General features: G+C 44.5%; 1 protein-coding gene and 1 long non-coding RNA gene across 2 annotated transcripts in view; one reads left to right on the plus strand and one right to left on the minus strand.

Annotated features, from left to right (window-relative positions):
- Positions 1 to 22,460, plus strand: part of LOC127032468 (zinc finger protein 436-like) — a 148,834-nt gene that overhangs the window by 75,417 nt on the left and 50,957 nt on the right. The window lies entirely within an intron of this gene.
- On the minus strand, positions 13,303 to 20,045 carry LOC127032622 (uncharacterized). The gene is made up of 5 exons (XR_007768839.1): positions 19,909 to 20,045; positions 17,370 to 18,820; positions 17,228 to 17,275; positions 13,720 to 13,786; positions 13,303 to 13,523 (listed from the first exon to the last, which is right to left on the minus strand). It is a non-coding gene; the product is annotated as an uncharacterized LOC127032622 (long non-coding RNA).

Here is a 22,460-nt window from a genome sequence, read left to right on the forward strand (position 1 = left end):
ACTGCTCCGCGAAGTAATGTGGGATACATGTAAAATTAGTGGATAGTTAACAACACATTATAAGAAGTTGGATCCCATGGCCACAACCACCCCGTCTGACGTGTTTGGTACCCAGCATACACTGCCATACCAAAGCTTCCCAAAATACAATGGGATATCTTCATGATGCACCTCATTCTGAATCTATACAAGTGCTTCTGGTAAGTACCCTGACTACTGAGACAAGGAGTCCAGGAGGCAGGCACACAAGCCACATAGTAACCGTAAAAACAACAAGGAGTCTGGTGGCACCTTAAAGACTAACAGACAATGAGCCACTAGACGCTTTGCTGTTTTTGTGGATACAGACTAACACAGCTACCTCCTGATACTTGACATAGTAACCGTAGTGACTCTATGCTGACATAACTTGAGTTAAGCCACACTTAAAGTCAGAGGCGGCTCCAGGCCCCAGCACGCCAAACGCGTGCTTGGGGCGGCATGCCGCAGGGGGCACTCTGCCGGTCACCAGGAGGGCGGCAGGCAGGCAGCCTTCGACGGCATGCCTGCGGAGGGTCTGCTGGGCCGCGGGGCCAAGGGACCCTCCGCAGGCACGCCTGTGGGAGGTCCACCAGAGCCGCAGGACCGGCAATCGGCAGAGCGCCCCCCGCAGCATGATGCCATGCTTGGGGCGGTGAAATGTCTAGAGCCACCCCTGCTTTAAGTATAGATATGGCCTTAGGTATATTAAATGTTTGGAAGAAGTAACAGGAAAGTATGAGGGCAGACTAAGATTGATTCAGGTGTTCAGGCTCAAGGCATTGGAACTGGCCTTACTGCATTCTACAGGTTCAGGAACAAAGAGGCACATAAAAAAAAGATATAATTTATTTATTAAAATTTCTTGACTCGAGGATGTATAACTCATGATTTTAGAATTCTTGTGGTTGTAAAGGTATCTTGAGGTTGTAGATGTGTGTTCATTATATTTTGAGAGGCAAAACTATGAATGGGTTCAATCTGTCCCTCAGGGTAAGTACATTGGCTATTACCCAAGATAATCAGGGATGCAGGCCCATGCTCTGCATGTCCCTAAACTGTCCTTTGACTGCCAGATACTGGGAATGGTTGGTTGGTTGGATGCTGGGAGTGGTTGGTTGGGATGGTTCACTGAGGGCATGGCTACACTTGCAGCTGTACAGCGCTGGGAGTTAAACCTGTCTTCGTACAGCTGTGTAGGGAAAGCGCTGCAGTGTGGCCACACTGACAGCTACCAGCACTGTAGTGTGACCACATTTGCAGCATTTGCAGCGGTGTTGGGAGTGGTGCATTATGGGCAGCTATCCCACAGTGCACCTCTTCCCATTCTGGCGCCGTGGGTTGTGGGAAGGGGGCGGAGGGTGCGAGTCATTGCCTGGTCTGATCATTCCCTTAGAAGCACCTGGCATTGGCCATTGTCACAAGACAGGATACTAGATTAGGTGGACTATTGGTCTGACCCACGATGGCAGTTCTAATTTTCTGCAAAAATTACAATAGATTTTTTTCCAAGGAGGAAGATGTTTTAGGAGATAGTATAATGGTCACCACCTCTCTGCCAGGGTCGAGTGGAAGACTCCTCCGCCCCTGGGACTGTTTGCTGCAATCCCCCGGGGGATCCTGTTACTGCAGAAGTCCTTCTTGCTTGTTACACACTCCTGGGGTTTAATTGGCCCCTGAAACTTGCTGACTCTTTAGCACACCTGGTCTCCGTCAATCCCCCTTCGTTTTACTGCTCCGCAGTCACTTACTGCAAGAAGCGCCATTCACGGGGTGCAGTACATCCCACTGCTACCACCAGTTGTCACAGAGTGTGGGGAGAGACTAGGACCGCCCCCCCCCGACTTCCTGCAATTCACCATGACTCACCCACCAGTAAAACAGAAAGTTTATTTGGATGACATGAACACAGTCCAAAACATGTCTTGCAGGTACAGACAACAGGACCCCATTTAGTTAGACCCATCTGGGGCCCCCAGGGAGGCAACAGCCCCGTTGAGAAGCCCAAGCCCCGTCGGGGCACCCCTCTCCATTTCCCAGCCAGCTCCAAACTGAAACGTCCTCCAGCCTCTCACTCAGCCTCCCCTCGGCTCCTCCCCTAGCCTCCGTCCTTTGTCCAGTTTCCCGGACAGAGGTGTTCCTTGGCCTCCAACCCCACTCCTGGGTTCTCAGGTTACATGCTCAGGTATGCTCCCTTCCCCAATGCAGGCAGTCCCAGCAAAACTCCCCTGCCACCTTCCCAGGTTCATACTCCCCACTCAGCATTCACATAACACAGCAAGAACATTCCCGCTTCGTCACAGTGCCCTAGTGACTTTCCTGTGGGTCCACAGGCAGAGTCAGCAGCTTCCTCCACTTGAAGTTATTTGTGGGGGGCCAGTTTGAGCCCATCTTTAAGGAGATTGTGATTAGGTGCCAGGCAGCAGCTGGTGCTGAGCTGGGGGAGGGGAGCAGGGCCGGCTCCAGGCCCCAGTGCACCAAGCGTGTGCTTGGGGTGGCATGCCAAGGGGGGCGCTCTGCCTGTTGCCGGGAGGGTGGCAGGTGGCTCCAGTGGACCTCATGCAGGCGTGTGTGCGGAGGGTCCGCTGGTCCCGCAGCTCCGGTGGACCTCCCGCAGGCATGTGTGCCGCCGTGCTTGGGGCGGCGAAATGGCTAGAGCCGGCCCTGGAGGGGAGGCTGTGCCAGCTCCCTGGGGGCTCTCACACTGTGAGAATTTTACATCACCTAGGGCCACTAGTGCCATGTTCACAACCATCGCGACTCCAGCTGCTCTGGAGCCCGCAGTGGAAGGTGCAGGACCCAGCCTGGGGCAACTGCCCCCCTGTCCCTACAGCAGCTGGTGGGGGATGTATTTCTTTTACTGAAGACCCCAGTGCCAGGCCCTGGCAGCTGGGTGCTCCGTGCAGCTTTCTGCAGTGAGCTGATGCCTGTTCCCTGGGACAAGGCTGGGCAGGAATACACAGCTGCAATCATGGGGTATCAGCCTCACTAGGCAGGCAAGGCCACCCCTCAGCTCAGTTCTAGGCACCCGACTTTTCTTGAGGCAAGTACAGCATCAGCAACTTTTCCACCTTCAGCATCAGACAGTTCGCATGGCTACAGCCCACTTAGTTCCCTTCCATTGCAGGGGCCTCAGGCAGTGATTCCACCTCAGTCCCACCAGTGCCACACACGAGTTTCATCTGCTGAGGACTGAGAGTTTGGGCTGATTCCAGGTGCTGCTTAGGGACCTGTGTGAGACAGCAGGTGAGACTAGTTGAGGAGACTCAAACTCGACTGCTCAACAATCTGCAGCTGGAGTGACTGACGAGGGGTGTCCATGTAGCCGGGGTAGGGGACACAAGGAAGCAATGATCAAGGTGGTGCACAGAACTACGCCAAACAGGGTGTTAGCAAACATGAGCGAAATCAATACAGGCAGCCATGGGGGAAGGCCCAAGGGAGCCAATCAGCATCTGTCTAGAGCAGCTGATCCTTTGCACAGTGGCCTCCCATCCTAAACACAGACATAGCCCAGAACATCAGCTACCAGAGTGCTGGGCCCATGCTCAGCATCTCTAGGCCACCAGCAGCAATATGCCTTTGAGACAGCCTGCAAGCTGCACCAGGTAGATCCTGTGGACAGGCTCCGGGTTCTCACCCCCTTACTGGACCCCAAAGCCATGGCATTGTACTGCCAACTGGAAGGGTCAGAGAAAGGGGATGACAAACTATTCAAGAAGACCCTGCTGCACGAGTTTGGGCTGACTCCTGAGATGTACTGGGAAAGGTTCCTGGGTCAGGATATAACCCCTGAGGTCTCATATCTGCAACTAGCCATTCGCATGGAGGGATTCGCCAGCAGGTGGGCAGATGTGGCCCAGACGAAGGAGGACCTGGTTAAACTGATCGTACTAGAGCAACTGTATGAGCAGTGCCCATCCGATCTGAGGCTGTAGTTGAGGGACAAAAAGCCAGAGAACCCGCGACATACAGCATGGCTAACACAGTGACAGTGATGAGTTTGTGAAGAGACACAGCTGGAAGTAACAGAGGAGGAGAAGGACCTCGGAGTATTGGTTGATCACAGGATGACTATGAGCCGCCAATGTGATACAGCCATTTAAAAAGCTAATGCGGTTTTGAGATGCATCAGGCGAGGTATTTCCAGTAAAGATAAGGAGGTGTTAGTACCGTTATACAAGGCATAGGTGAGACCTCACCTGGAATAGTGTGTGCAGTTCTGGTCTCCCGTATTTAAGAAGGATTAATTCAAATTGGAACAGGTACAGAGAAAGGCTACTAGGATGATCCGAGGAATGGAAAACCTATCTTATGAAAAGAGACTCAAAGAGCCTAACCAAAAGAAAGTTGAGAGAGGATATGATTGCTCTTTATAAATATATCAGAGGGATAAATATTAGGGAGGGAGAGGAATGTGGACACAAGAACAAATGGATATAAACTGGCTATCAGGAAGTTTAGACTTGTAATTAGATGAAGGTTTCTAACCATTAGAGGAGTGAAGTTCTGGAACAGCCTTCCAAGGGGAGTAGTAGGGGCAAAAGACATATCTGGCTTTAAGACTAAGCTTGATAAGTTTATGGAGGGGACGGTATGATGGGATAGCCTAATTTTGGCAATTAATTTGGCAATTGATCTTTGATTATCAGCAGGTAAGTATGCCCAGTGGTCTGTGATGGGATGTTAGATGGGTTGGGATCTGAGTTACTACAGAGAATTCTTTCCTGGGTGCTGGCTGGTGAGTCTTGCCCACATGCTCAGGGTTTAACTGATCACCATATTTGGGGTCAGGAAGGAATTTTCCTCCAGGGCAGATTGGCAGAGGCCCTGGAGATTTTTCACCTTCCTCTGTAGCATGGGGCACGAGTCACTTGCTGGAGGATTCTCTGCAGCTTGAGGTCTTCTAAACACAATTTGAAGACTTCCATAATTCAGACATAGGTTAGGGGTTTGTTACAGAAGTGGGTGGGTGAGATTCTGTGGCCTGTGTTGTGCAGGAGGTCAGACTAGATGATCATAATGGTCTCTTCTGACCGTAAAGTCTATGAGCCTTTATTGAATATTTGAGAATCAAGTTGTATACAATGGCTTGTGGAAAAACACTAAGGGCTAGACTGAGAGGCAAAATAACAGTTGCAAAAATGCAATCCCCATTGGTGGATCAGCTCAAAACAAAGTTTTGACACAAAGCCAGAAATTCAGTCAGCTTGAAAATGAGAAGAAAAAATTAAATTTAAAAATTCAGGGAATTCAGGGAATCCCAGCAGCAGATAAGACAACTTGGGAAACTGCTGGGAGATTCTATGCAATCAGATACAGTGATAAAGGATTCTTTGATTCTGAGGGGATATGTGTAAAATGTTTCATTGAATTAAATCTCAGGGATTCTCTCAACTGGCAAGTTAAAGTGCTCTAATTTGCTGGCTCAGGGATGTGAAAAATCACCCCATCCCCACCCCCAGAGCGCAGCAAGTTTGAGCGCTTTAAAGCGCTAGTGTGTACAGGCTCGGCTCTCAGTGCTTGGAGCTAATCCCCTCCTCGAGGTGGATTACCAGGAGCACTGGCACCCGCGGCAGCGCTTTGAATTTTGTAATGTAGACATAGCCTCAGTAGGTTAGATCAGACAAAGAGGAGCTGCATTGACTAGGCATTGGGATGCCTGTGCCTTTAAGAACCCAGCCCTGGGAAGCTGATGATGAGAAGTGCTGTCTGTGAGAGGGGAAATAAAAAAAGCTGCTCTGCCCCCCACCATTTTTGCAAACACTGGTCTCTCAGTCCTAGTAGGGTAACTGTTACCCCCTGTGCCCCACCTGTGCCGGGTTTTGCCCTCTGTCACCAGGAGCGGCTCCAGGCACCAGCACCCCAAGGACATGTTTGGGGTGGCAAGCCACGGAGGGCGCTCTGCCAGTCGCCACGAGGGCGGCAGGCAGGTTTCCTTCGGTGGCATGCCCGCAGAGGATCCGCTGGTCCCGCAGCTTCCGCGGACCTCCCATAGGCTGCTGCTGAATTCGCGGGACTGGGGACCTCCCGAAGGCAGCCTGCCTGCAGTGCTTGGGGTGGCAAAATGCCTAGAGCCGCCCCTGTCTGTCACCCTCTGCCAGCACCTCACCTCGAGCTTAACTCCTGCTCCTCCCCCACAGCCCTGATTGTTCCTTTTAGCCCCTCTCCTAATGCGGCCTCCAGCTGCTTGACCCCCCCCAACCAGTCAATTTCCACCCCCTGCTTAGACCCTGGCCACCCCTCTCTTCCGATTCACCCCCTTTGCCACTTTTTAACCCCTATCAAAAGCAGTCAGCAGAATCTTAGGGCTAATAAGGGCAGGGTGAAGGACAGTGGCTTCAGCAGATGTACTGAGCATGCTCAGTACACAGTAAGTAGCACATTGCTACGGAGCGCACTTTAATACAGAGCTATTCTGAAACCTGTCACTTTAGTGCACTACACCCCCTCCTCCTTTGCAAACGTTACCGTCTTGGCTACCGCTCAGGATTTGCTACCGCCGGGCAGGGTTGTGAATCGGGAGAGATTTGGTCAAAAACAGTCACAATTTGCTTCCTCCTTGCTAATGTGCCAAATTGGGGGCAGGGAGCATGCCTATGAGGCCAAGGTGATACCAGAGTGGCCCCTTTGATTTTTTTCACTGGCTTCCTCCATGCTTATTTGCAAGGACAATCAGCAGTTGGGTGTTTCAAATGAGGAGGTATGGGGGTTTGCGGTCGAAAACTCTCACAATTTCCTTCCTCCTAGCTGATGTGTACAGTTGATGCATTTGATGATGAGGCGTGCTGTTACATTTTGCATGTGAGTACGTGAAAAGAGAGGTAAGGTTTGGGTGTATGGAGCATGCCCAGGAGCCCAAGGTGATACCAGAGTGGCCCCTTTGATTTTTTTAACTGATTTCCTCCTTGCTTATTTGCAAGTGTTGCAGGGGGGCAACAGTTGGGGTTCGTTTGCCCGGTGTGCGTATTCCCAATGACCACACCGGAGTGGAGAAGCAAGTATTTTTATTTGAGTCAAATAAGGTGCAAGGAGATATAAAATCTCAGATTATGCACACATTACTATCCGTTGCCATGTCTTATATACCTTACTTGTTTACAAAGATGTTTACAGGTGCTACAATTCATCATTTACAATTTATTAACTACCGGATCTTTTAATTAACTATATCCTTAACCCATATTACTGACCCCCCCCTTTGATCGATTACATTTTGTACCATAAACAAAAGAACACAAGAAAATGATAAATGATTACATGTACTTATGCTAACTTTAAAGGAACATATTGTTTAGCTTGAAAGGCAGTCGTAGGCCTGAGAATGTAAACTTCTGACCCCACGCCATATTGCCAGTTACCTGGAGCACTGCACCCCCCAACAATCCCCCCTTTGAGAATACTCAAAGGCCTTTCGTTGAGTTTTCTCATATTCATTACTTAGAATAAGATCAAAGGGCAAGCCACCTGATGTTGGCAGCGAGACTGCCCTAAGGGGGTACATTTCTGTTGGCTGACGGAGGGCAGAAAGACAGATTTTACAACAAGGCACTCCTATCTGCAGACCACAGCAGAAGAGCAAACCAATTGCTATTACCACTAGCAGGGAGGTAAAAATGCTTTTAAGCCACCCAAACCAATTACCAGAACCCCAAGAACCCCACCAATTATTGTCACTATTTTGCGTTATGTTAGTGACAATGTCACGCAACTTAGCCAGTTTATTTTCAATGCTTTGGCTGTGATCAGAAAGGTTAAAGCAACAGAGACCCTTAAATTTTTCACAGCCATGATTATGCCTTAAGAGGAGGTAATCTATTGCAGCTCGATTTTTGGAGTATTCCTTCTTAGACCCCTGTGAGTTCCGAGGCCAAATCAGAGATTAAAGTGGAAGTTAGATTAATGGATTTGGCGAGGGCATAGGCCACTTTATCAAGCTGGAGCTCTGCATTTAAGGCCAGGCCTGGGACTCCGACCAATGAAGTAGCAAGGGCTATGGCCTGAGATTTAGACACCAAGTTTACCTTAGAATTACATGTTTCATCCAGAGGCTGGCCACGCCGAGCCCTTTGGGCTCGGATAGGTTCAGGTGTCTTTAAAACTAGAGCATGGCCAGGGACAACCCCCATGGTTAATTGTTCGAGAGAACAAGGCCTCCCGAATTGTTAGCTGGGACATAGGTAAATGCGGTTAGTCCGCAGAGCAAAAACCACCCACAGGGAAGATATAAGTGTGCATAAAAATAAGAAGTCGGGGTTGGGGAAACAGAACAATTCATCTCATGGTTGGTCAAATTAGTATTAACCTTCCGTGCCCCTACAATAGCAAAACAGGAAATAACATTTGAGGACACGGCCATTAGCCTAATCTGAAGACAATGCTGGTTTGTATAGGGTTTAGGATTTGAGATAGAACCAAACTGAGACAGATGCCCAGCTGTCAATTTAATATTGAAACCAGCAAGTTTAGTATATTTGTGAATTTCTTGCAAGGGCATAGCTACTCCCACAAAACAAGTAGTAAATACAGACCCTAAAGTGTAACCGCTCCCTACACAAAAGTGAGAAGAATTAGAGGCTGTGGCAGCTAAAAGAGCCCATCAGTTATTTTCTGGGGAGCGGAAGGATAAAGGGGCTAGCTGTCCAGAAACAGTAAACACCCATACAAGTATTAAAAACATGGCCAAATTAGAGTAATTTGCGTTTAAACAATAACTTGAGTCCCAAATCTTCCGATTCTCTGGTTCCGGTAGGCTGAACCGTCCACTGCTTAGTGTCTGGATTCTGCGGTGAAGGTAAAGCTTTTAGTCAGGAGTAGTGAATTCAGTTTTTGTGTCCCTCTACTTTAGCTGCCGTGTGGGAAACCAGTAAGACGAGATAGGGTCCTTCCCACTGTTCCAGGAGGTGTTCGTCCTTCCAGGTACAGACAAGGATGAAGTCACCTGGCTGTAGGGAATGGACAGGTGCATCCAAAGGGAGTGGCTGAGAGTCCTTAATGTACCTGTAAAAAGAACATAAAACAGCAGACAGAGAACACATATACTGAGACAAATGTCCACACCCAGCCTCCCGTTCCCCTAGCAGGATCGGGGTACCATTCATAGGCCATGCCCTTCCAAACATAATCTCGAAGGGGCTTAAACCAGTTCTACCCTTAGGAAGAGCTCGAATGCGGAGTAAAACCAAAGGTAGGGCATTAGGCCACTTTAAAGACGCTTCCTGACATATCTTGGCTAGATGCCTTTTGAGTGTCTGATTAGTGCGCTTTACCACTCCACTGGCCTGTGGCCTCCAAGGGGTGTGAAGTTTCCAGTTGAGCTGGAGGATATTCGAGACATTCTGGACAATTTTTGAGGTGAAGTGTGTTTCCTGGTCAGACTCCATTCATCGAGGCAGGCCAAATCTAGGAAAAATTTCTTTAACAAGTTTAAGAGCCACAGTTTTAGCAGTGTTCCTCGGTTAATACTGTGATCCTCCTTCTGGTGTGCCCTGCAGTGCATCACTGCGACCTCTAAGGGGAGTTGTACGGCCTCCAAAAGCTGAAGAATTTGTAACCCGTGCTTGACTGGGGAGCCTTGAGCCGTCAATAATCCCCTTTGTTTCCATAAACCTGCGTGGGCATGTAGTACACCAAAAGCATATTTAGAGTCTGTGAAGATATTAACCCTTTTTCCTTTTGACAATTCAAGCACACGAGTTAAAGCCACTATTTCGGCTAGCTGGGCTGAAGTCCCGGGGGGCAGGCTTTTTGCCTCCACAGTTTCATGGAGAGACACCACGGCATAGCCCGCCCTTTTAAGTTTATTTACAACAGTGCTACTGCCATCCGTGTACCACTCATAGTCTGCGTTAGGAAGAGGTTGATCTTTTAAATCCTGACGGCTGGAATACTGGGCATCTATAACTTTCAAGCAGTCATGCTCTTGGCCCTCTGTTTCTGGCAGCAAGGTAGCTGGGTTAAGGGAGGGGCAAGCCTGCAGGGTAACTTCGGGGTTCTTTAAGAGCTTAGCTTGATACCGGGCTACCCGGGCTTGGGTGAGCCAGAGACCCCCCTTTGTGTCCAGTAAGGGTTGGTTCATATGTGGAGTGTATACTTGAACAGCCCCCCCCCCAAAGTCAGTTTTTCTGCTTTCTCTAACACCAGAGCTGTAGCTGCAACTGTCTGTAGGCATGCCGGCCACCCCTTCGCAACCTGATCCAATTGTTTGGAGAAATAAGCCACTGGGCGTTTCCAAGAGCCCAATAACTGTGTAAGTAGTCCCAGGGCCACCCCTTTTCTTTCATGTACATACAATTGAAAGGGCTTAGAAAGATCGGGCAGACCCAGGCCTGGGGCTTCCATCAATTTTCTTTTTATTAAGGTAAAGGCATTATTTGCCTCTGTTGTCCAGTAAAACGGTTTCTGATCGGTCCCTTTAACACATTCATACAGTGGCTTAGCTAGTAGTCCAAACTCTGGAATTCATATGCGGTAAAATCCTGCCATTCCCAGGAATACTCTGAGCTGCTTGCGATTTCGGGGAGTAGAAACTCGACAAATAGGTTCAAGCCTCCCCCTTGAAAGCTGGCGTTCCCCCTGTCTGATCTCGAAGCCTAGGTAACGTACTTCGGGGAGGGCAATTTGGGCTTTATTTCTTGACACGCGATACCCCCGCAGCCCGAGAAAGTTTAAAAGACTTACGGTTGCCTGGAGACATACTTCTAGTCCCACTGCTGCGATTAATAAATCATCAACGTACTGTAGGAGAAGGACTTTGTTTTCATTTTCCCATCCTTCCAAGTCCAGGGATAAAGCTTGACAGAAAAGAGTGGGGGGAGTTCTTAAATCCTTGTGCCAGCACCGTCCAACACAGTTGCCTTTTATTCCTGTTTGCGTCTTCCCATTCAAAGGAGAAAATTTCCTGGGACCCTGTGTCCACCAGAATTGTGAAAAAGGCATCCTTTAAATTAAGAACTGAGAAACATGAATACTGTCCCCCCACAGAGGCTAGCAGCATATATGGGTTGGGCACGAGGGAGTATAGAGTCTTAACCCTCTCGTTGACTGCTCTTAAGTCCTGCACCAATCGATAACTGCCGTCCGGTTTCTGAACTGGTGAGATAGGGGTATTTCAAGCTGAGTGACACTCCTGTAATACCCCACACTGCAGGAATTTATTTATAATTTTCTGTAATTCCTCCCTGGCCTCCTTCTAAGTATTAAGACTTTGCTCATATTTTCATTCTGCTTCTGCCCATGCCTTAGCTGAAACCTGGTTTCGCTCCACTTCAGAGAGGAGTGTTCACAGAAGTACCTGGCAGTTATCCCAGTCAGGTTTATGACTAACCAGACAGCCTTCAAAAACTGAAATAAATCGGGAGGGGTTGGTAGAAAATTCCCCTGCCTGCGCTTTGAAAGCCGCTATATCCACAGAATTAAAAGGAACATGAGAGTACACCTGCATAGTGGTTAACTCCTGAGTAGCCGTAGCATTGCGAGCGATTCGGGTTTCAGTAATTAAAGGGTACAAACCTGTGGCGGGCTCAATTGGTGGGGCTGAGGGGACTTTGTCACCATACAATGGGGGTGCTGTGGCCGAATGTGACCCCGCTCCTGCTATTACAGTAAATAATGAGTTTTAAATATTTTCACAACTTTTTCCTAAGCCTGTTGGAATTAAATTACACTGCTTCAAAATATCTGTTCTGTTCCATAATGACATAAATATCTGACCATACATAGGCTCATTCCATTTACCAGTTCGTTGACAAAATAAAAGAAGTTGGAGGATCGTATTATAATTAATTGAACCCTCCGGTGGCCACCATTCCTGGTCCTCTAGCTGATATTGAGGCCAGTCTATTGTACAATACCTTTTTAGTTTACCCTTAGTTAGTGGATCCATTCCAAAGATTTTCCAATTACCGAGAATGCAACCAGAATGCATTCTAAAGGCGTGCACGCTACCTTATCCTGTGACTGTCCCTGTCCCATTCCTTACCGGGAGACCCTGGGCGTCCCCAGGTCTTAGCAGGTGACAGATTAAACCCTTTAACTTTTATTCTACCTTATCCCTGAGACCGGTTCCTCACCGTCGCTCAGGACCAAAGCTTCTCCACCTTCTGGGGCATTGCACCGTTGTGCCTCCCGGGGTCGACCGTACCAGACTTTGCTGAGGCCCCCGGTGAAAGCACCGGTGCGCGCTGGGCATCAGTGACTGTCTCAGTCCGTCGGCCACCGGAGAGGGTCCGGGCAAGGCTAATTTTTCAGCCTCAGACCGTCCTGCCGCGGTCGCCAAAGCTGTTGCAGGGGGGCAACAGTTGGGGTTCGTTTGCCCGGTGTGCGTATTCCCAATGACCACACCGGAGTGGAGAAGCAAGTATTTTTATTTGAGTCAAATAAGGTGCAAGGAGATATAAAATCTCAGATTATGCACACATTACTATCCGTTGCCATGTCTTATATACCTTACTTGTTTACAAAGATGTTTACAGGTGCTACAATTCATCATTTACAATTTATTAACTACCGGATCTTTTAATTAACTATATCCTTAACCCATATTACTGACCCCCCCCTTTGATCGATTACATTTTGTACCATAAACAAAAGAACACAAGAAAATGATAAATGATTACATGTACTTATGCTAACTTTAAAGGAACATATTGTTTAGCTTGAAAGGCAGTCGTAGGCCTGAGAATGTAAACTTCTGACCCCACGCCATATTGCCAGTTACCTGGAGCACTGCACCCCCCAACACAAGGACTTGGCTGCCCATGCACCTGTCACTGGTCCAGGGATGGTTGCAAATCAGGAGGGATGGGTTTTTTGTTGAAAACACTCACGATTTGCTTCCCCCTTGTTAATGTGCCAAATTGATTTTACTGCCTGGTCCACGGTTTGTGAATCAGGAGGGATGGAGTTTTTGGTTGAAAACTCTCACAATTCCCTCCCTCCTAGCTAATGTGCGCAGTTGATGTATTTGATGATTGAGACGTGCTGTTATATTTTGCGTGTGAGTACGTGAAAAGGGAGGTAAGGTCTGGGGGTACGGCGCATGCCCATGAGCCCAAGGTGATATCAGGGTGGCCTCTGATTTTTTTTCACTGGTTAAGGACTTGGCTGCCCAAGTACTTGTCACTGGTCCAAGGATGGTTGCGAATCAGGAGGGACGGGGGGTTTGGTTGAAAATCCTCACAATTTGCTTCCTCCTTGCTGCTTTTATAATTTGCTTTATACACATGGACACAAATACAGAGAATATTTTTTTAAATAAAAAACATTTATTATTATAATCTGGTATATAAATCAAAAAATTCTTTTGGTTGCATTATGTTTTGAGCAAGAGGCATTTAAACAATGTTTTGTTTTGTTTTTTTGGTAAAGAAGTGAACTATGCACATTTTTTGCAGTTGTACTCTTTCTTCTCATCAGTCAGGTTTTCTTGATTGGTTTCTTCTGTAATGCAGGGCATATGTGCCCACCTCTTGCAAGAATCACACTGGATCTTTGATAAGTAACAACTGAGAAAATGAAATCACAGAAGTTATATTATTACACATACTTTGCATTCACTCATGCTATTCCGTCCACATGTCAGCATTACCTAACATATGCCTATCAGCATGATGAAAATGTTTACTGATGTGGAATTTTTACAAGAATCATGATCCTTAGGCAGTTTGGCATTTATTTCTCATACAATTCTATGTTTCTTACCATCATGCAATCCTCACTTTCCTTTTCACAGTTGACAAAGTTGCAGTCTATGCAGTAGTCCTCCACGCTTTTTAAAAAATAAATATAGTGCTATGAAATGATGAATATGTTATGACCAATACTGAAAATGCAAATCTTGATTTATTAATTAATTAATGTCAATATTTTAATCCAGTCACTGGTTTGAACATATCTTTTTCTTTTTTGTGAGTCAAATTTTCTCAAATTTTTACTTTACTGCACCTGTATATAAAAATACCAATTTCATTTAGCTGGTCGATCAATAGCAACCATTCACTGCATTCAAATTTTTGTGTACTTAAAGATATTATTGATTCATAGTCACCATTACAGAACCAAACCTGTGAGATATCCCACTTTAGGGGTATTAAGATAACTGTCTGCTACGTGACATAATTCCACTCTTCCTGTTATCTTCACATGTGCCTAATGAGTCCACAGTACATGGTAGAAAATAATTACCTGACTCTTCATTAGAACAATTGCTATATGTCTTCTAAATGCAGTATTAGCCTCTTGTGTTGTTTCTACTGTACTGATGTCTTTGTGCTGCAAATACGTTTCTGCAAACTAACAACACTGATATTTAGAATAAATCTCATACTTACCAGAGGTGAAAGTGGGCCAGTCCAGCGTACCGGTAAAAACTGGCCACCGGTACCGGCCTGTACATGGCTGACGTTACACTTCCGCTGTGGCAGTGCTTTATGCTTTAATGTCGCTGCCCCCTTTATCCCTCCCCTGCTTCAGTGGCCCTGCCATAGGGTCCGGCAACGCTGTTGGATGCTACTGGCAGGGCCACCGACAGTGAGGGAGCAAAAGGGGGTCTGGGTTCCTGCAAGTGTCTGGTGCTCCTGGTCACTGCAGCAGCAGCTGTCAGGAAGGCTGGCTTGTGAAATCTGGCCCCCCAGCACCGCACCTTCTGCCAGAGATCCCATCCCTTCTGGGGGCCACAAGCCCATCCCACACACCTTGGCAAGGACGCCGGTGCAGTGCCCATTGGTAATTTCTAGCATTACTTTCACCCTGGATAATTACACATACATAACAAATGATAATGGCAATTTTGTATTCAATAACCAGGGCCGGATCCAGGCACCAGCATTCCAAGCTGGTGCTTGGGGCGGCAATCTTCAAGGGGCGGCAGTCTCTGTTGTTTTGCCCCAAGCAGTGCACCAAATTGCCGCCGGGGACAGCGGGGGCAGTCCGTGTGCCCTTAGGGCAGCACGTGCGTTTCCGCAGTGGCGGCAATTCGGCAGCAGCTTCTATATTCAGCTGTCCGTGGCGGCTTCAGCTAAACATAGAAGCTGCCGCCCAATTGCCGCCGCCACGGAAACGCGCCTGCCTGCCCCGCTCCAGTTTCTGGACATAGATAAAATCCATTCTATCTCTTTTTAATTAATGATTGAAATGACTTATTGCTCACATATATACACACTTGCTTTCATATTATTGTCTCATTCTTACACAATGTATCACCTGATTTGCTGTGCCCCATGTTGATAATAACACATTCTCACTTATGCAACATGCTACCATTTCGTCTCCACATTCTGTGAAGTCATTCCCCAGAGTCAAATCACACAAGTTCACTCAAAGTCCATTACTAAGCATATTAAGTACAAGTACATGCTATTTCAATTTTTATTTGTAGCTACAGGAAGATATTAGTCTCACTATTGTTACATTCCTTTAAAAAAAATTTCAATGGAACAGTTCATGTCCATTGTAAAAATAAGTATCTAATAAATCATCTCCAATTCCTCAGGCATGTTCTTTCATATCTCATCACAGAAGGGGTCAATTATTAACAATTCCTTTTTTTCATCAAGGCTATCTGCAAGTGTAAATATATTCACAAATTATATTGGTAATGTGATTATTTCAAAAAAATTATAATTTATCAAAAATCATTATGCAATTAACATATTCTCGTTTGTAATGTCTCAGTAACACACAAGAGAAAAGCATATTGTGAAATCATTGATCAATTCATTACAGAATGTATTCTTCCAAGTTACATTAACAACATAACTTGACAGTAGCATTTTATTTTTAACATTCACATTCCACTTTCCTTTGCATGCACTGAACTCACTGAAAACCTGAAATACAGGAAATTGTATCACTGCTACCATAGTTGTGTTACAAATCTCTTATTTAATACCACATTTATTGTCCATAATCCAGAACTACAATACACAACATCTTACCACAAGAACCCAATGACCTGGTGTGTGGTAAAGAAGCAATAATCTATCATTTTGAAGTAATTCACTATATATTTATTTTTTAAAAAAATTTGAAATGCAATTATAGTTTCTAGTGAAGCAAACCATGATATGTGAGCCATAAATCATTGTAAGGAAGCAATAATCTATCATTTTGAAGTAATTCACTATGTATTTATTTTTTAAAAAAATTTGAAATGCAATTATAGATTCCAGTGAAGCAAACCATGATATGTGAGCCATAAATCATTTCAATCATTACTTAAAAAGAGAGAGAATGGATTTCATTACATGTATTACTATTAGGGTATGTCTACACTATCCGCCGGATTGGCGGGTAGTGATCGATTTATCAGGGATCAAAGTATTGCATCTCATCTAGATGCAATAAATCGATCCCTGAATGCGCTCCCTGTCGACTCCGGAACTCCACCAGGGCGAGAGGCAGAAGCAGAGTTGACAGAGGAGCGGCGGACGTCGATCCCACGCTGCGAGGATGCAAAGTAAGTCAATCTAAGTCGATCTAAGATATGTCGACTTCAGCTACGCTATTCTCGTAGCTGAAGATGCGTATCTTAGATCGATTCCCTCCATTGTAGACCAGGTCTTAGAGTAGTCCTCCACATCAAACATAGCATTGTATTTGCTGTTTCACACTGTGTTTAACTCACTGAATGAAATTGTGCTTTGCCCATGCAATGTATGAAAGTGTGTTAGCATTTACCGTCACTTTCATTTGTGGAGCTCTGCCTGAGAGAATGAAAGTGGAAACTACTGATGAGATGGCTTGTACCTATTGACAGTCAACAAAGTTATTAATGTGTTAATAATTCTGGCACATTAAGAACATCGTGAATTTAATATAGACAGACATGCAAGGGATTCTTAGTGTTACAAATCAGATATGTAAGAGAATCCTGTAAAAACAGAAAGATTTGTAATCAATGGGCTCTGTCTTACTTAATGTAAAAACTGACTAAGCTGTAGGCATACGTGTGTTTAATTAATGGACCCACTGAACTGTACAGCAAAACTAATGTGATCCTCAGTTAGTCAAGTATTGTATGTCCAATATGCACCTCCAAATACGTCCAGTAAATGTTTGGCAGCAGTAAATACACTGAAATGTTGCAATATCAGGTTTATGTTGATATTTCAAGGGTATTTGGACTTAAATATGTTGTGCCACATTCACGTGATTGTTTACTTATTGAATCAATGTATACTTTCATGTACCATCACAGTAAGTAGCCTACCTTTCCATCTGCTTTCTTGACCTCGCAGCTCAAATATGCATCAATAACCTACAACACATGATGAAAGAAAAGGCACAATTTCAGTAATATTTGATGAATCAATCCTATTAACAAATACATGTTTAGTGGTACTTAAATGTACCTCATCACTTATCCAGCTTCTCGGCTTCAGGCAATGAAATGAAGAGCCATACAATTTTATGTTTCTCACTTTGGCCTCCAGTCTCTCTGTGTGTTTGCCGGTCATTACAAATTTGACTAGGAAAAAATATTAACACATATTACATGCATAGTAATACAGTTTCCTTTTTCTCTGTTTTACTACTGTGAATGCCGCCACCTTGTTCATGAAAATCTTTAACATAGTTCCATTTATAAAGTATGCTAATCTGTTTAAGAAAGGTGCAGTAACCAATTACCTTTCTGAATCCATTGCTTGTCTTCCATAAGCATGTCATCAAAATTGTCATCAGCATCACTTGTATCATTGTTTTGCCCTATATACTCCTCTTCTTCCATTGCTGTGACCTCTTTGTTTTTTACTGTGCTGTTGTGAGATACAGTGCCATCCACTTTTCTAATCTCTTCTGTGGGTGTTTCTGGCTCAGTGTCACCAACTGCAATTTCAGTTCCGATTTTTCCCTCTGATGTACTTTCAGCAGCTAATGTTAGTGACTCTTTAAATGGTTTTAAGTGTGTGGTACTGTACATGGTTCCTAACCATTTCCCTGAGATGGTTTGTAATTTCACTCTTACCCTCAACAGTCGTAGCTAGGTTCCAGCACTCCTCCTTTTCTTGTTCTCTTTCTAGCATTCAGTAACAGAACAGAGTCCCCAACATCAAATGTTATTTGACCATATTTAGAATTATTTCTTTTAGCATAATGTCTTTGTTGTTTTTCTTGTGCTTAGGGCCAGTACAATGTCAGCATCATGTCTCCATTTCATATTGATGCTGTACTTTTTGCAGAAATCTTCCCCAAATATATTTATATCTGGGATCTTTGTAAACAAATGGAGAAGGGGTTGTATTTGTAAAGTGAAGACACACTGAATGCCATGTGTACATGAAAGGTGCTGGTAATAACATACACTTACCATGTAATTCTCTGAGACTTCTTCTGGAAACACTGGGTCAGCACGAAATATTAGTCGAAAGGGTGACATTTTTGTTGTTGTGTGTACTTTAGTTGGCAAAGAAAACAAAATGGGGTAATGTAATTGATCCCAATTACTCCCATTGTCATCAACCATCTTCCGCAATGCTCTGTAACAAATGCTCATTGATTTGTTTGTTTAAAAAAAGAAAGTCACACGTACGGTCTTGACTGAAACAGATCAGACATAATCAAAAAGATGTAATACATAATGAAAAAGACTTTCCATGTAACACATTGCTTTTGAAGATTTTTTTTGTGAATTGCATCTTCTTGCATAGCACACTCTACTTGCCATTAGTACTGTAATATTCCGACCCATTCACTTACCTTTTTATGGATTTATTAGCATTTTCAGCCAAGCCATTGGTTGTGGGTGGTATGGGCTGGTGAAGCTACGTTCTATTCTCAGTCTTTCACAAAGATACAGGTTAAACTGAAAGAAAATAAGTTACACCATAAACTTACATATAGACTTGTGTTAAGGAATGTTCCTTTGCGTATTTGCCACTACTTTTATGTGTAATTAGCAACAGGAATCGCCCATCTTTTCATATTTGTTTTGGAAACAAGTCGTTGTGTGTTTCTTTGTTAGATTTGAAGACACCGAAAAATAATTTTATAGCAACACTGACGGTGACCAACAGCAGTTTATTAAAAAAAAAGTATGGTGATTGTTTGAGATCAATGGGTGATCTGATAGTGAGTTTGACTACATAGTACAAATAACCAGAAAAAAACCAGTCATGACCTTATTATTGAATTCTGGACCAAGATCTGTCAGTATCTGCTGTGGGCATCCGCGTCGAACAATCATTTTGTACATGCTCTTTGCCACCTCAGATGCTGACTTATTTCTAAGTGGAAAGGCTTCCACCCATCTTGAAAGATAATCTATGGCTGTCAGTATATACTGGTATCCATCCTTTGTTACTGGTAATGGTCCTATTAATCCATTCCCACCAATTCCCAGATCCGAGTTACTAAAATATAAGGATACCAGTTACAGTCATACTACATGTGTTTCATACTAAATGTTCTCAATAAACCCATATGTCATAAGCAGAGTACACAATGTAATATAGTTACAACAGCCATAGAATCAGAATGTAAATCCCACTTTTAAATGCAGAAGAAAAAGAAAGAAAGAAAAAACAAACAAACAAAAGTACAGGAATGGGTTATGGAAAACAATCATAGGATATCAGGGTTGGAAGGGACCTCAGGAGGTCATTTAGTTCAACCCCCTGCTCAAAGCAGGACCCAGCCTCAATCAGTTTTTTACCCCAGTTCCCTAAATGGCCCCCCTCAAGGATTGAGCTCACAACCCTGGATTTAGCAAGCCAATGCTCAAACCACTAAGCTGAAGAAATATCCCCACTTAGTGCAAAGGCGCATTAGAGGTAATTGCTGCACTATGCTGTGCCACTTGTATTGTTCTCGTTTCAAAATCAAAGCCTCATTGTATTGCAGAAATAATAATGGATAATGATAAACAATAATGTGTCTGATTTCAAAATTCACCTTTATGCTTTTCATATTTAATTCCTTTCCCTCTTTCTGGCATGTCAGACATTGTGCAACCTGTTTTTGATGGAACTATATGATGATATTAGCATTTAGTTATGGAAATAGTATTGCAAGGGAACAGAGTTCATATTTGCAAACCAAATATGGAAACACTCAACTTACTTGCCATTATGTGTGTTGTAGAGGTAATTATTTGCTTGGTGCAACTTTTTGGGAGAAAATAGTTTTTTGAAATTCTGAAGAATCTGAAATAAAGAAACCCCTATAACATACACATATCAGTATCACCTCATTCTCAGCTATGCCTTTAATCGATTATTTTACTGTAATTTAACTAATCAATCCTAACATAATGTTACTTAATCTAACAAATTAGATCCCACCACCTTAACTGGTTTACACCCACTAAAATTACTTATATATCAGCCAAAGAAAATCAAAAAAACAGACAGAGACCACACAGATAAAACAGTAGAGAAATGGGTAGCAATATATAACTCACCATGATTACAGGCATGCAAACCATTTAAGAAATGACTATATAGTTATTGTAAAGATTCTTGATTATTCATGCAGTTAGCTAGGAAGACCCTTAGTATTTGTGTACTTTTACCAGATTTGCCCATTACTTGGGGTATGCTCATTTATTGGGGTTACTTGTCTGGGTTTTTCCCCTCTGATAATTATTCTAATGTTGTAAAGCACCCCTCTTTCACTACTAACAGTATTGCTGTAAAACCTTTATTTTTAAGGCACAACTCTCAACTCCTTATTGTACAGTTCTACAAGTATTCTAAGCAAGATTCTTAACAGAAGGTTAACAAATATTCTATGAGAGAAAGAGAGAGACCTTGCTAAAAGAGCAGGGTCTGAAAAAGAAAAAGAAAGTTTACGCAGGTCTGTGCTTCAGTTTCCCTACTCCACAGCAACTACTCAACAATTAACATATGATTAGGGTCACGTGCTGCTTGTGTTTGTTCAACAATTTGTGACCAGCTTTGCCTATTATTTTGGGGTATGCTCATTTATTAGGGTTACTCTTCTGGAGGGGGGTGATTGCGTAATTCTATCAATGTGTTGCTTGTGTGACTTGTGTTTTCATATGGAGCTCTATTCCTCCCTTCTGCAAGTGCCCTCCCAATGGAGCTATCCTGCAGGACCTAGTTTCCCCTGGGCTGGGTTCCCCCCCCACACACACACACACTCCCTCCCTCCCTCTCTGAGTGGGCTGGGCCAATCAGCACTGTCAAGCTGATCCCCTTATACGCCTCTGTACTCCATTGGCTGTGTGAAGCAGCACTCTCCAGCTGCCCACACTTCTGTGCTCCTGTGCCCAATGGAATGAGTCAAATAGCACTTTCAAGCTGACACCCTTATGTGTCCCAGATTTAGCATGTCCCTATCCCCACTCTTACATCACAATTGTACTGGTAGTAACCCACTTGATGAGCAAACCCCAGAGTATTTTTGGGTGCTACAGGGATCTGTAGCTTACGTAAAAGAAGCATTGCTGCAGAATAAATGTGGAAGATACAAAGACAAGAGTAAAGTTATCTATGGACTAATAGTGATAACTATTCAAGGAGAGCCTAACAAAATAAGTTACATTATTAAAGATTAATACCTGAGGTAGAAAAGGAAACAGAGAGGGAAAATGAGGGATCTCACCCACTCCAGGAAGCTTGCCAGATGATGGTGATAGCTCAGAATCTTGGATCAGAGTAAGGAGTAGATGAAATCCCAGTGGAACTGAGACAGAGTTTTGATCTACCCATCAGAACACTTAATGGAGTGTGAGTAGATCGTTTTGTAGAGAAAATACAGTCGTTCAAGGGAGGACATTAGATTTGTTTATGGGTAAACTGATGACTCAAGGAATTTCTTTAGGCTAGACAATAAGGCCTAGTCCACACTATGAGTTTAGGCTGAATTTAGCAGCATTAAATCGAACTAACCCTGCACCCATCCACACAACAAAGCCATTTTTGTCAACATAAAGGGCTCTTAAAATCAATTTCTGTACTCCTCCTCGACGAGAGGAGTAGTGCTGAAATCAACATTGCCGGTTCGAATTAGGGTTAGTGTGGATGCAATTTGACGGTATTGGCCCCCAGGAACTATCCCACAGTGCACCATTGTGACCGCTCTGGACAGCAAGCTGAACTCAGATGCACTGGCCAAGTAGACAGGAAAAGGCCCAGGGAAAATTTGAATTTCATTTCCTGTTTGCCCAGTGTGGAGAGCTGATCAGCACAGGTAACCATGCAGAGCTCATCAGCAAAGGTGACCATGGAGTCCCAGAATCGAAAAAGAGCTCCAGCATGGACAGTACAGGAGGTACTGGATCTGATTGCTGTATGGGGAGATGAATCCGTGCTATCATAACTCTGTTCCAAAAGACAGAATGCCAAAACACTTGAAAAAATCTCCAAGGCCATGATGGACAGGGGCCACGACAGGGACTCAACACAGTGCCGCGTGAAACGTAAGGAGCTGAGACAAGCGTACCAGAAAGCCAGAGAATCAAATGGAGCTGCAGGGAATTC

The sequence above is a fragment of the Gopherus flavomarginatus genome, chromosome 12, assembly GCF_025201925.1.
Source record: "Gopherus flavomarginatus isolate rGopFla2 chromosome 12, rGopFla2.mat.asm, whole genome shotgun sequence".
Taxonomy (NCBI): Eukaryota; Metazoa; Chordata; order Testudines; family Testudinidae; genus Gopherus; species Gopherus flavomarginatus.